The sequence below is a fragment of the Mus caroli genome, unplaced genomic scaffold (genome assembly GCF_978045245.1).
Source record: "Mus caroli unplaced genomic scaffold, Mus_caroli_1 scaffold_11, whole genome shotgun sequence".
Classification (NCBI taxonomy): Eukaryota; Metazoa; Chordata; class Mammalia; order Rodentia; family Muridae; genus Mus; species Mus caroli.
Window position 1 is genome coordinate 22997076 of NW_028227266.1, and position 14825 is coordinate 23011900.

The following is a 14825-nucleotide window of genomic DNA, read 5'->3' on the forward strand; positions in this document are numbered from 1 at the left end:
AAGACAGACACTACCTCAGAGTGAAAGGCTGGAAAACAATTTTCCAAGCAAATGGTCTAAGAAACAAGCTGGAATAGCTCTTCTAATATCGGAAAAAATTGACTTCCAACCCAAAGTTTTCAAAAAAGACTAGGAGGGACACTTCATACTCATCAAAGGTAAAATCTTCCAAGAGGAACTCTCAATTTTGAATATCTATGCTCCAAATGCAAGGGCAGCCACATTCATTAAACAGACTTTAGTAAAGCACAAAGAACACATTGCACCTGGCAAAATAATGGTGGGAGACTTCAACACACCACTTTCACCAATGGACAGATCATGGAAACAGAAACTAAACAGGGACACAGTGAAACTAACAGAAGTTATGAAACAAATGGATTTAACAGATATCTACAAAACATTTTATCCTAAAACAAAAGGATATACCTTCTTCTCAGCACTTCATGGTACCTTCTCCAAAATTGACCATATAATTGTTCACAAAACAGGCCTCAACATATACAAAAATATTGAAATTGTCCCATGCATCCTATCAGATCACCATGGACTAAGGCTGATCTTCAATAACAACATAAATAATGGAAAGCCAACATTCATGTGAAAACTGAACAACACTCTTCTCAATGATACCTTAGTCAAGGAAGGACTACAGAAAGAAAGTAAAGACTTTTTAGAGCTTAATGAAAATGAAGCCACAACATACCCAAACTTATGGGACACAATGAAAGCATTTCCAAGAGGAAAACTCATAGCTCTGAGTTCCTCCAAAAGAAACTAGAGAGAGCACATACTAGAAGCTTGACAACACACCTAAAAGCTCTAGAACAAAGGGTAGCAAATTAACCCAAGAGGAGTAGATGGCAGGAAATAATCAAACTCAGGGGCAAAATCAACCAAGTGGAAACAAGAAGAACTATTTAAAGAATCAACCAAAGGAGGAGCTGATTCTTTGAGAAAATCAACAAGATAGATAAACCCTTAGCCAGACTCACTAGAGGGCACAGGGACATCCTAATTAACAAAATCATAAATGAAAAGGGAGGCATAACAAAAGATCCTAAAGAGATGCAAAACGCCATCAGATCTTTCTACAAGACTATACTCAACAAACCTGGAAAACTTGGATGAAATGTACAAATTTCTAGACAGATACCAGGTACCAAAGTTAAATCAGGATCAAGTTAACGATTTAAACAGTCCCATATCCCGTAAAGAAATAAAAGCAGTCATTAATAGTCTTCCAACCAAAAAAAGCTCAGGACCAGATGGGTTCATTGCAGAGTTCTATCAGACCTTCAAAGAAGATCTAATTCCAGTTCTTCACAAACTATTCCACAAAATAGAAGCAGAATGTACTCTACCCAACTCATTCTATGAAGCCACAATTACTCTGATACCTAAAGCACAGAAAGACCCAACAAAGTTAGAGAACTTCAGACGAATTTTCCTTATGAATATCGATGCAAAAATACTCAATAAAATTTGCGCTTACTGAATTCAAGAACACATCAAAACAATCATGCATACTGACCAAGAAGGTTTCATTCCAGGGATGCAGGGATAGTTGTTTTTTAATTTTTAAAGAATTTTTTAAAATAATAATAATTATTATTTTTAATTAGGTATTTTCTTAATTTACATTTCAAATGCTATCCCAAAAGTCCTCCAATCGCACCCCCCCCTCTCCCACTTCTTGGCCCTGGCGTTCCCCTGTACTGAGGAATATAAAGTTTGCAAGATTAATGGACCTCTTTTTCCACTGATGGCCAACTAGGCCATCTTCTGATACATAGATACATATGCAGCTAGAGACACGAGCTCAGAGGGTTACCTGTTAGTTCATATTTTTGTTCCACCTATAGGGTTGCAGACCCCTTTAGCTCCTTGGCTACTTTCTCTAGGTCCTCCATTGGGGTCCCTGTGATCCATCCAATAGCTGACTGTGAGCATCCACTTCTGTGTTTGCTAGGCTCTGGCATAGCCTCCCAAGAGACAGCTATATCAGGGTCCTTTCAGTGAAATCTTGCTAGTGTGTGCAATGGTGTCAGCATTTGGAGGTTGATTATGTGATGGATCACTGGGTATGGCAGTCTCTAGATGGTCCATCCTTTGGTCTGAGCTCTAATCTTTGTCTCTGTAACTCCTTCCATGGGTGTTTTGTTCCCAATTCTAAGAAGGAGCAAAGTGTCCACACTTTTGCCTTCGTTCTTCTTGAGTTTCATATGTTTTGTAAATTGTATCTAATATCTTGGGTGTCTAAGTTTCTGGGCTAATATCCACTTATCAGTGAGTACATATCATGTGACTTCTTTTGTGTTTGGGTTAACTCACTCAGGATGATGCCCTCCAGGTCCATCCATATGCCTAGGAATTTCATAAATGAATTCTTTTTAATAGCTGAGTAGTACTCCATTGTGTAAATGTACCACATTTTATGTATCCATTCCTCTGTTGAGGGGCATCTGGGTTCTTTCCAGCTTCTGGCTATTATAAATAAGTCTGCTATGAACATAGTTGAGCATGTGTCCTTCTTACTGGTTGAAACATCTTCTAGATATATGCCCAGGAGTGGTATCGCGGGATCCTCTGGTAGTACCATGTCCAATTTTCTGAGGAACCGCCAGACTGATTTCCAGAGTGTTTGTACAAGTTTACAATTTCACCAACAATGGAGGAGTGTTCCTCTTTCTCCACATCCTAGCCAGCATCTTCTGTCACCTGAATTTTTGATCTTAACCATTCTGGCTGATGTGAGGTGGAATCTCAGGGTTGTTTTGATTTGCATTTCCCTGATGATTAAGGATGCTAAACATTTTTTCTGGTGATTCTCAGCCATTCGGGTTTCCTCAGGTGAGAATTCTTTTTTTAGATTTGAGCCCCATTTTTTACTGGGGTTATTTGATTTTCTGGAGTTCACCTTCTTGATATATATATGGTATTAGTCCCCTATCTGATTTAGGATAGGTAAAGATCCTTTCCTAATCTGTTGGTGGCCTTTTGTCTTATTGATGGTGTTTTTTGCCTTACAGGAGCTTTGCAATTTTATGAGGTCCCATTTGTTGATTCTCGATCTTACAGCACAAGCCATTGCTGTTATATTCAGGTATTTTTCGCAGGGATGTTTTAATATATGGAAATCCATCAACTTAATCCATTATATAAACAAACTCAAAGGCAAAACCACATGGTCATCTCATTGGATGCGGAGAAAGCATTTGACAAAATCCAACACTCATTCATGATAAAAGTCTTGGACAGATCAGGAATTCGAGGCCCATACCTAAACATGATAAAAGCAATCTACAGCAAACCAGTAGCCAACATCAATGTAAATGGTGAGAACCTGGAACCAATCCCATTAAAATCAGGGACTAGACAAGGCTGCCCACTTTCTCCCTACCTATTCAACATTGTACTTGAAGTCCTATCCAGAGCAATTTGATGACAAAAGGAGATCAAGGGGATACAAATTGGAAAGGAAGAAACTTTATATGCCTTAGTACACAGGAATGCCAGGGCCAAGAAGTGGAATTGGGTGGGTAGGGTATAGGGGACTTTTGGGATAGCATTGGAAATGTAAATGAAGAAAATATCTAATTAAAATTAAATTTAAAAAAAGAGAAAATATCCTTAGTGAGGTAACCTAGTCAAATAAGAACACATGTAGTATGTTCTCATTTATATGTGTATATTAGGAAAAACGCTTGAAATCTCATGATAAAACATACAGACCATATGAAGGCCAAGAAGAAGGAAGACTGAAGTGCTTCAGTCTTACTTAGAAAGGTGAATAAAATAATTATGGGATTTAGAGAGTGAGCAGGACTTGGCATAGATGGGGGAGAGATGAAAAAAGGGGGACAAGAAGAGGTGTGGGCAGAGATGGGCGAGATGTACAGAGGGTTAAGAAACTGAACAGAGGTGTGTAGCAATGTGGGATGGGAAAATGTAGGTAGCCAACAGCAAGCCCCAGACACTTTGAAAGCTAAAATGCTCCCAGGACCCAACAGTGATGACATTAGCTGAAATAACTAACAAAGGGGAGAGAGAACCTATAAAGGCCATATCCAGAGATTAGGCAAGGCCCTCAATTGAGAGATGGGGCCAGTCACCCTTCTCAAAGTTTTAAGACATAATTGGTACTGTCTAAAAGAAAAACACGGATTAAGAGTGGAGCAGAAACTGAAGGAAAGGCCATCCAGAGACTGCACCACCTGGGGATCCATCCCATGTGTAGTCACCAAATCCAGACACTATTCCTGATGCCAACAAGTGCTTTATGATAGGAGCCTGATATGAATGTCTCCTGAGAAGCTTGGCCAGAGCCTTGCTGACACATATGCAGATGCTTGTAGCCAAACCTCAGACTGAGCAGAAGGACTCCAATGGAGAAGTTAGGGGAAGAACTGAAAGAGCTGAAGGTGTTTGCAACCCCATAGGAATTACAACAATATCAACCAACCAGAGCCTCCAGAGCTCCCAAGGACTATACCACCAACCAAAGAGTACACATAGAGCAACCCATGGCTCCAGCTACATATGGAGCAGAAGATGGCTTTGTCTGGCATCAAAGTAAGGGGAGGTCCTTGGTTCTGTGAAAGCTTGATGCCCCAGTGTAGGGGAATGCTAGGGAAGTTGGGTGGGAGGGAGTGGGTGTGTAGAGGAGCACCTTCATAGAGGCAGGAAGATGGGAGGTAGGATGGTGGGTTTTCAGAGAGGAAACTGGGAAGGGGGGTAACATTTGAAATGTAAATAAACAAAATAATCAATAATTTTTTTAAATAAAAAGGTATAGCTATGATGTGACTCAGCTATGCCACTCCTTGGCATGTGCCCAAAGGACTCAACATCCTATTCTAAAGATACTGGCTCAGGTCATGTTCACTGTTACCCAAATGACCCTCTGGTTAATCCAAATGTCGTTCATTAAACAGCAGAATTCTATGCGGCTATATTAAAAACCTTGCAGGTAGAGATTGAGTGTATTAACTGGAGATTCCTACCTTGCAATATGACTAAGGCAAAAGAAGCCCAAGAATGCAAAAGTGTCTTGGTATTTGCTGGCTTCACTGAGGGATGAGCTGGAACAGAATGGACCTAGTTCATCAGTGTATATAAAGCACACTCAGAAAAACATATGACACTTCTTTATAGAAGAAATAGAGATGCATATTTGAGATCATATCTAGAGCTCTGAAACAACTTCATGATAAAAGTCTTGGACAGATCAGGAATTCGAGGCCCATACCTAAACATGATAAAAGCAATCTACAGCAAACCAGTAGCCAACATCAATGTAAATGGTGAGAACCTGGAACCAATCCCATTAAAATCAGGGACTAGACAAGGCTGCCCACTTTCTCCCTACCTATTCAACATTGTACTCAACTGCTCCCCCCTCAAACATCAAGCCAGGCCATAAAAATAATATTGAGGTATGTGTATTCATAAGGTGAGCTCAAGATTTGATAAGAGACAATAATGACCTTGGTTGATACTAAACACAGATAATATAAGTCAACTCAGGGCAGTCCCAGATTATTTTTCTCTGCAGGAAATACTTCTCAACTATTAACTGTAGCCTCCCCTCCCCCAGCCTTAATGGTTCCACTGTTTACACCTGGATTGGTTCACATTGCAATATCACAGTAACTTTTCCTGGAAACTGTTACAAACATTCAAATTGGTTTGCTCATTTTAAAATATTCTTTCAGAATAGAAGGCAATTTATTGTTGTCACACCTGAAAGGAGATATAAGTGGAAACACATCAATAAATTGGTTATGAAATGTAGAATTTTTCTAATGTTTTTTTCCACCCTCATTCTCTCTAAAAATAGTAACCACCTTTCTTCCTCTTGTTCATTCTTGAACAGTTACTGTTACACCATCTTAACTATTCAAATGTATGGATGCCATAATATCCATCGTGTTTAATAGACAAATTTATTAAGGGTGAGTAGGCATGTATATCTCACTTCACACATCATCTTATCCCATCATACATCTTGAGGTTGAAAGTGACACCCCATAGAATACCACTTTACTATAATGGTTATTTCAAATTATGAAATCCTAAAGAATAGCAAATGTAAGGAAAGAGGTCCTCTCTGGGTAAAATCAGAAATGTAATTGTTATAAATCTTTCCCCTCAGAGCCTATGAGCAAGGACAAATGAACCTCTGTGACAGGAGAAAGTGGGAGTAGACACAATGACTAAAAAAGTTTTGTCATAAGCTACCTGCCATCTATTCTTTTGAGGATTTCTTTATTTTTCCACCAATTATTTTCTCTCCCCAATTCTCACTCAAAAAGGTATATAAGCTCTTGTGTTAAGTTACTAAGCATTTGAATTTTGCTACTGTAATGCTCCTATTCATGATGTAAGTTTAGATGCTTTTTCTTTTGTCAGTTGTTTACTCTCAGGCAATTTCATTCTCCAAATTACTGAATGTTCTAAGGCTGGAAGAAGTTTTTCTCTATTCTTCCCAGCAATGGCATTGTATAAGGAAGGAGATTCTCAAAGGGCTGTGTGCTCTTGATTCCTCTTGTTTTCTTCCCCTCTTCTGCCTCTTTCTTTTGCTCTTCCAATGTGTTAGCAGGGTGCTTCAAAAGTTAACAAGAGATTAAGAAAGGGTGGTATGACCTCTAATTATTATTCTCACATCTTTCAGCACAAATTTTGTGTCTAACGTTAACTTTCCTGTTGTTCCTCTTTAAACTGTGTATTTTTTAAAATTCTTTTTGCTCATTTTTCACTGTAGATCTTCAAAGGAGTGATTATTAAAACCACAGAACAGCATCTTTATTAAGGGCTTGTAAAAACTCTTCTGCCACTGAAACTAGTTCTTTACTTTTCAAATTTAGTGTCAGGAAATTCTTAGAATAAGGGCAGAAAGCAGACATATTATACCAAGAGGGGTCTCTATTGTAGTTGCTAATATTGTTTCTCTTCAGAAACTTCTTGAGCTAAGACTTTGAAGTCTACATTGTTCCCAGCATTACTGTCTTCCAAGATTCTACCAGGATGACCATAAAACCCTCTTACAATGTTCAACTTTTTCTTAGTTCAGAGTTTCACAATCATCTACATTCCTCCAAAAAATACATAATCTTGTTTGACACAGCAATAGCCAATTCCTTCGTACCAACTTCTGTCTTTTATATTGCTGTGACAAAAATGCCATGAACAAGACCAAAAAGGTGCTTAATTTTGGCTTACAACTTCAGAGGGTAAAAGTCTATGATGGAAGACTACAACCATGGCAGCAGAAATAGCTGAGAATATACATCTTGATTCATAACAAAGATGAGGAGAGAAAGAGACACACTGGGAATGGCATGAGTCTTTTGAAACCTCAAAGCCCAACTCTGGCAATACTTCTCCTCCAACCAGGCCACAATTACTAATCTTTTCGAAACAGTTCCACTACCTAGGCACCAAGTATTCAAATACATAAACCTATGTGAGATTATTTTCACTCAAACCACCTTAATATGCCACAGATTATCTCTGGCAAACATTATCAGAAGATTCTGCTTTGATAAAGGGTGCAGGGCTCTTCTCTTTAGTGCTTGAGAACTTTCATTGACCTATCCAACACCAGTCAGACATTGAAGTCAAGGATGGAGGATTATCTGAGAACACATACAAAAGAGGCCAGAAATAAGATGAATTATTTTAATATTTAATTTTGGAAAGGGTTCTATAAATTTTGCTAAGATTGATATGGAATTGACTTTTGGAACTCACAGCATCCATCTTTGTAGCAGACTATGACAGTTACTCATCCTTCTAAAAATCTCTGCTGAGTCACTTCACCTTCCCAGGACTTCTGGAAAACTCATTTGGCAGTACAGGTCACATTGTCTAAAAGTCTTGGGCTTACCACTCTCTAAACCTTTCTACACCCTACACCAATGACTCATTACAGTAACTGATTTTTCTACCTTTCTTTTTTAATGTTTTGTGTTTTGTTTTGTTTTGTTTTGTTTTTTGAGACAGGGTTTCTCTGTATAGCTCTGACTGTCCTGGAACTCACTCTTTAGACCAGGCTGGCCTAGAACTCAGAAATCCACCTGCCTCTGCCCCCCGAGTGCTGGGATTAAAGGAGTACACCACCACACCCGGCTAGTAACTGACTTTCTATTGCCTTGATATCTACTATTTATAATTTGTGATCCTCATAACATACTTGAACTATTACATTTCTTCTCAAACAGTGAATAGTGTTTTGAAAGTGAATTTCAAAGACTATATCTCTTTATTTATGCTCTTCCATAGTAGCTGTAAGAGTTGAGTTCTGCTATTAAACAGTTTTATGACCCTGAATGTGTTTATCAACTTCTCTAAGTCTTAGGATGTTTATTAAAATTGGATGAGGGTAATGAATAGATTTCAGACTTATATTAAGTAAAATATGCATTCCAATTAACTAGATTTCTGTCTCTGACTACTGCTTCAACTCTAAAAGAAATCAGGGCTTTTTGGAGGAATGCCTAGTCCCATTTGAGGCAATGTATACAAGATAATTCTGGGAAATAGTTTTGACTCATAAAATAGGAATATGTTGAATGTGACACAGATGCCAGTGAGTAGAATTGGCACTAGCATGAGTGGACAGCTATCCATCAAAAAGAATACCAATGGTCACAGATTGAAGCAGTAAACTATATTTAAATGTATGAGTTTGTAAGATATTTTAAAATTATTCTTGAACTTGATGAAAGCTAATATATGAGCCCATTCATATAAATATCAATTTATATGATCAATTTATTGCCTATTTTGGACTTTCTATTTAAGCAGGATTGTACAGTGTCCAAATTGTCAAAGAGTAAATAGTTTCAGTTAATCGAAAGAAGAAATAACAATTTTTTAATATATTTTTATTACATATTTTCCTCAATTACATTTCCAATGCTATCCCAAAAGTCCCCCATACCCTCCCCCCCCCACTCCCCTACCCACCCATTCCCACTTTTTGGCCCTGGCGTTCCCCTGTACTGGGGCATATAAAGTTTGCGTGTCCAATGGGCCTCTCTTTCCAGTGATTAAATCAATATTTTTTCTTGGCCATTAATGAAATGATAGATGTATGGAATGATCATCAGTGGAAGCTAAAGTGATTAGGAAGAAAGTCAACAGAACCTTTTAAATCTGCGAAATTACACATATAACACATGAGCAACTGGCATGCTGTTAATCACTGAATTAAGTATAATTTGATTGTCTATGACTGATGATGTCCTAAGAAGTTGTCTTTGTTAGGGTGTCATTGCTGTGAAGAGACACCTTGACCACAAAAACTTTTTTTTTTTTTTTTTGGTTTTTCGAGACAGGGTTTCTCTGTGTAGCCCTGGCTGTCCTGGCACTCACTTTGTAGACCAGGCTGGCCTCGAACTCAGAAATCTGCCTGCCTCTGCCTCCCGAGTGCTGGGATTAAAAGCGTGCGCCACCACGCCCGGCTCCCACAAAAACTTTTATAAAGGAAAACATTTAATTGGGGCTAACTTACAGTTTCAGAAATTTAGTCAATTATTATTATGTCAGGAAGCATGGCAATGTGCAGGTTAATGTAGTGCTGGTGGAGCTGAGACTGTGTCATACTGGCCAGACTTGAGGATATACAAGATCTCAAAACCTTCTTCATGGTAACATAATTTCTCCAATAAGGCCACACCTACTCCAACAAGGCCATACCTAATAATATTGCCAGTTCCTATGAGTCCAGCATCAAATACATGTGTCTACTGAGTCCTACCTGTCCAAATCATTACATTCTACTTCCTGAATGCTATAGGCTCATAACCATAACAAGCTGCAGAAATGCATTCAGTCTAACTTTAAAAGTCCCCATATTCTATAATAGTCTCAAACTTGTTGAAATGTCCAAAGGTCAAAATTTCTTTTGAGAGTCATGCAATCTCTTAAGTTTAATTCCATTTTTGTTTTGTTTTGTTTTGTTTTTAAACATAATCAACATAAAATGGCACAGGATATATATTAACATCCCATAAGAATCAAAAGAGAGAACAGTGTGAAAATACTGGTGCTCCTCAGATCTCCAACTCCTTTCATCTTTGTTGATAGCAACATACTTCGTTCTCTTGGGACATTTCCACTCCTTGTTAGCAGCTCTCCTGGGCAGGTATCCCATGGCACTAATATTTTCTTCTCTAAAATCTATTTATCTAGGCCCCCACAGTTCAAATTACCCCAAGTACCATTTTATTCCATGTTTATGCTAGCATGGCCCATTAAGCAATGCTTAAAACAAATGTTTTCCTAATCCTAAGTCTCAAAATCCACATTCCTCTAAACAAAAGCATGTTCAGGCTTATCCTAGCAATATCTGAGTGTTTGGTACCAAATTCTGTCTTAGTTAGGGTTTCATTGCTGTGAAGAGACAGCATGGCCACAACAACTCTTTTAAAGGAAATCATTTAATTGGGGATGGATTCCAGTTTCAGAGGTTTAGTCTATTATTATCAAAGCAAGAAGTATGACAGCATGCAGGCAGACATGGTACTAGAGGAGCTGAGAGTTTTACATCTTGATCTATAGGCAGGAGAAGACTGCATCACACTGGCCAGACTTCAGCATATATAAGACTTTAAAACCCACTTCTACAATGACACACTTCCTCCAACAAGGCCACAACTACTCAACCAAGGCCATTCCTCCTAATATTACCCCTTCCTATGAACTGAGTGTTCAATCACATGAGTCTTTGTAGGCCATTTCTATTTGAACCATCAGAGAAATACACATTATTGCCTATTAAATATTTTTGCACTTGAAATAAAACTCATATCATTGTTTCACTGCAAGTTTATAAGTCTAGCAAAACCACATAAAGGCACAATAAAGTTTGATATTCAAACTGTAATCAATATGCCTAATTATCACCATCATATTTTTCTTTCCTTTCTTTCTTGCTAATATACTTACCACCCTTTGGGTGGCAGAGTAAAAAAACTTGTGCTCTAAAGCCCTAGTTGCTAGAGTGGTAGTATTGGGAAGTAATAGAAACCTTGGGAGGTGAGACCTAATGGGGATGCTAATACTTGTAGAAATTTTTCTGTGGGGGATTCAGGGTGATTGGTAGATTTGTTTTTCTGTCTGTTGTTTTCTAGGCAATGAGATAATATTTTCATGATCATGTTCTGATGTATCACCAGCCTACCATAATGGAGCCTGTTACTTATGGATTGAAACTATCAAAGCAAAGTTGTATAAACTTTTTCTTTCAATGGATTAATTTTAAAAGTTATTTATTTTGTAATTAAAATTACACCTCTTCCTCCATTTCTTCTCTCCTCTTCAACCTCTCTCATATCTCTCACACTCCTTTTCAAGTTCATGTCCTCTTATCCATGATAAATAGCTATGATAAAAATAACTGGTGTCATTCTTTCAGTCTTCTTGAAGGAGCCACATTATTGAGATTTCATGTATGTAATTTCCATGTCCTATGTAGAAGACAATCTCACAACAGATTTCTTTTCCTCTGTTCTATAATATAACTAGAAACAGTCTTTCTGCGCCTTCTATAATATTCACTTGGCTTTATTATATGTATTATATGGTGCATGTGTGTGTCTAAATATATACAGACATACAATGTACACATATATTATACATACATGTATATGAGAAAAATTAATATAATTCCTTCTGGATTTTTCAAACATTCCTAGTGTTACTGTTGTGTTCTGCTTTCTTCTTTTATTTAAAATAGATTTCTACTCACATATATATCCTGATTATAATTTCCCTTTCCTGCCATTCATTAGAATATAAACATGCTTCTGAGGGATAATAATAAAATAAAATGAAATAATTTGTTAACTAGTTGGAATAGAACAAAACAAATAGAAGGAAAAGAGCCCAAGAAAATGCACAAAATATAGATAGAGATAGAGATAACTAGAAATAGCTAGAGATAGAGATAGAGACACATGTGCAGGATTTCCATAAAAAACACTAAACTAGAAGACAATATATAAACAAGGGAACTGTAGGGTAAAAAAAGATAAGAGAAATATGTAAATAAAATTTTAAATATGATAAAATTTTAAAAGGAAAGCCCTAACATAAAGCTATAACAGAAAGGACCTCCAACAATACTGCTGAGTTTGTTTATTTGTTGACCATCAACTAAATTTTTATTTGCAAATGGTTGTCAATTGGAAGTAGCTTCTGAGCTAGAGGTGGGGATATGAGTCCAGTTCTCTTTTTACCTCTAAGATTCTATCTGTTCTAGACCCATGCAGGCCCTGGTCATGTTGCCACAGTCTCTGTAAGTTCATATGTACAAGAATACTCTTGATTTAGAAAGCCTGTTTTCATGGTTTTCTTCATTCTCTCTTGCTCTTAGCTTTTTCTAACTTCTCTTCCACTATTCCTCATGCTATTTATCTTCATCTCTCCAAACCCTATTATTTTCAGTTAAGGTCTCTTCTACTTTTTGCTATTTCCCCCTCGAGAGCTCCACCAATCCCCATTGTACTGACTCGTTTTGTGTCAACTTGACACAAGCTGGAGGTATCACAGAGAAAAGAGCTTCAGTTAAGGAAATGGCTCCATGAGATCAAGCTATAAGAAATTTTCTCAATTAGTGATCAAAGCAGGGAGGGCCCCTTGTGGGTGGCACAATATCTGGGCTGGTAGTCTTGGGTTCTATTAGAAAGCAAGCTGAGCAAGCCATGGGAAGCAAGCCAGTAAGCAACATCCCTCCATGGCCTCTACATCAGCTCCTGCTTCCTGACCTGCTTGAGTTTGAGTCCTGACTTCCTTTGGTGATCAACAGCAATGTGGAAAGTGTAAGCTGAATAAATCCTTTCCTCCACAACTTGCTTCTTGGTCATGATGTTTGTGCGGGAAGAGAAACCTTGACTAGCACACCCACTATGGTTCCATTTTCCCACTTGGATTCTGCAGATACTCCATGTTATATATTTATATCTGAAGATGAGGATCTAGGAACCACAAATGAGAGAGAACATGCAGTATTTATTTTTCTGGGTCTAGGTCGCTTCACTCAGCATAATGCTTTTCTTTTTTCTTTTGAAGTTGCAAAAAGTAATTTAATTCAGTTCCTAATATTTTCCCATCAAGTTTGTCTATATGTCCTTCAAAGTAGAAGGTATTTGAAGCTCTGAATAGGCTTCCAACTATTGAAGAGAAAAAGCCTAGTAGCTACCTCCTAGGTCAGTAGACTAACTCAAGTACTGCTTGGACTGATAATGGAGCCATTTGCCATACTTCTAGGCTATTTTCTGAATTCTGGCTGGGGATCTCAAACTTAACCCTTACTCTGCTTTATATAGTGTGAATGCAAAAATCAGTGATAACATGGCCTCTGTGTAGAGTGCACAGGCCATCTTCTTTTAAAAGTCCTTCTATCTCTCTGTCTGCCTACTGCTTCATGTGTGTGTGTTCTGGATATCTCAAGGCTTCTAGATAATTGTAGCTTCTAGATAGCTTTATATTAATTTACCTTATAAAGATACAGGTGATATATATATACCCACAGAGGTATTAATCTTCATAGAAGGGAGATTTTAAGTAGGCATAAATCAATAAATTTAGGCCTTGATCTCACTATTAAAAATTAATCATGTAAGAACAAGGCAGGGGTAGTTAACAGTCTTTTTTTAACTTTTAATATGTTTTATTACATATTTTCCTCAATTACATTTCCAATGCTATCCCAAAAGTCCCATAGCGCCCCGTACTTCCCTACCCACCCATTATCATTCTTTTGGCCCTGGCATTCCCCTATATTGGGGCATATAAAGTTTGCAAGTCCAATGGGCCTCTCTTTCCATTGATGGCCGACTAGGCCATCTTTCGATACATATGCAGCTAGAGACAAGAGGTCCCTGGTACTGGTTAGTTCATATTGTTGTTCCACCTATAGGGTTGCAGATCCCTTTAGCTCCTTGGGTACTTTCTCTAGCTTCTCCATTGGGAGCCCTGTGATAAATCCAATAGCTGACTGTGAGCATCCACTCCTGTGTTTGCTAGGCCCCTGCATAGTCTCACAAGAGACAGCTATAATTGGGTCCTTTCAGCAAAATCTTGCTAGTGTATGCAATGGTGTCCGCGTTTAGAAGCTGATTATGGGATGGATCCCTGGATATGGCAGTCTCTAGATGGTCCATCCTTTCATCACAGCTCCAAACTTTGTCTCTGTAACTCCTTCCATGGGTGTTTTGTTCCCAATTCTAAGAAGGGGCACAGTGTCCACATTTTGGTCTTCATTCTTCTGGAGTTTCATGCGTTTAGCAAATTGTATCTTATATTTTGGGTATCCTAAGTTTTGGGCTAATATGCATTTATCAGTGAATACATATTGTGTGAGTTCCTTTGTGATTGTGTTACCTCACTCAAGATGATGCCCTCCAGGTCCATCCATTTGGCTAGGAATTTCATAAATTCATTCTTTTTAATAGCTGAGTAGTACTCCATTGTGTAAATGTACCATAATTTCTGTATCCATTCCTCTGCTGAGGGACATTTGGGTTCTTTCCAGCTTCTGGCTATTATAAATAGGGCTGTTATGAACATAGTGGAGCATGTGTCCTTACCGGTTGGGACATCTTCTGGATATATGCCCAGGAGAGGTATTGCTGGATCCTCCGGTAGTACTATGTCCAATTTTCTGAGGAACCGCCAGACTGATTTCCAGAGTGGTTGTACAAGCTTGCAATCCCACCAACAATGGAGGAGTGTTCCTCTTTCTCCACATCCTCGCCAGCATCTGCTGTCACCTGAATTTTTGATCTTAGCCATCCTGACTGGTGTGAGGTGTA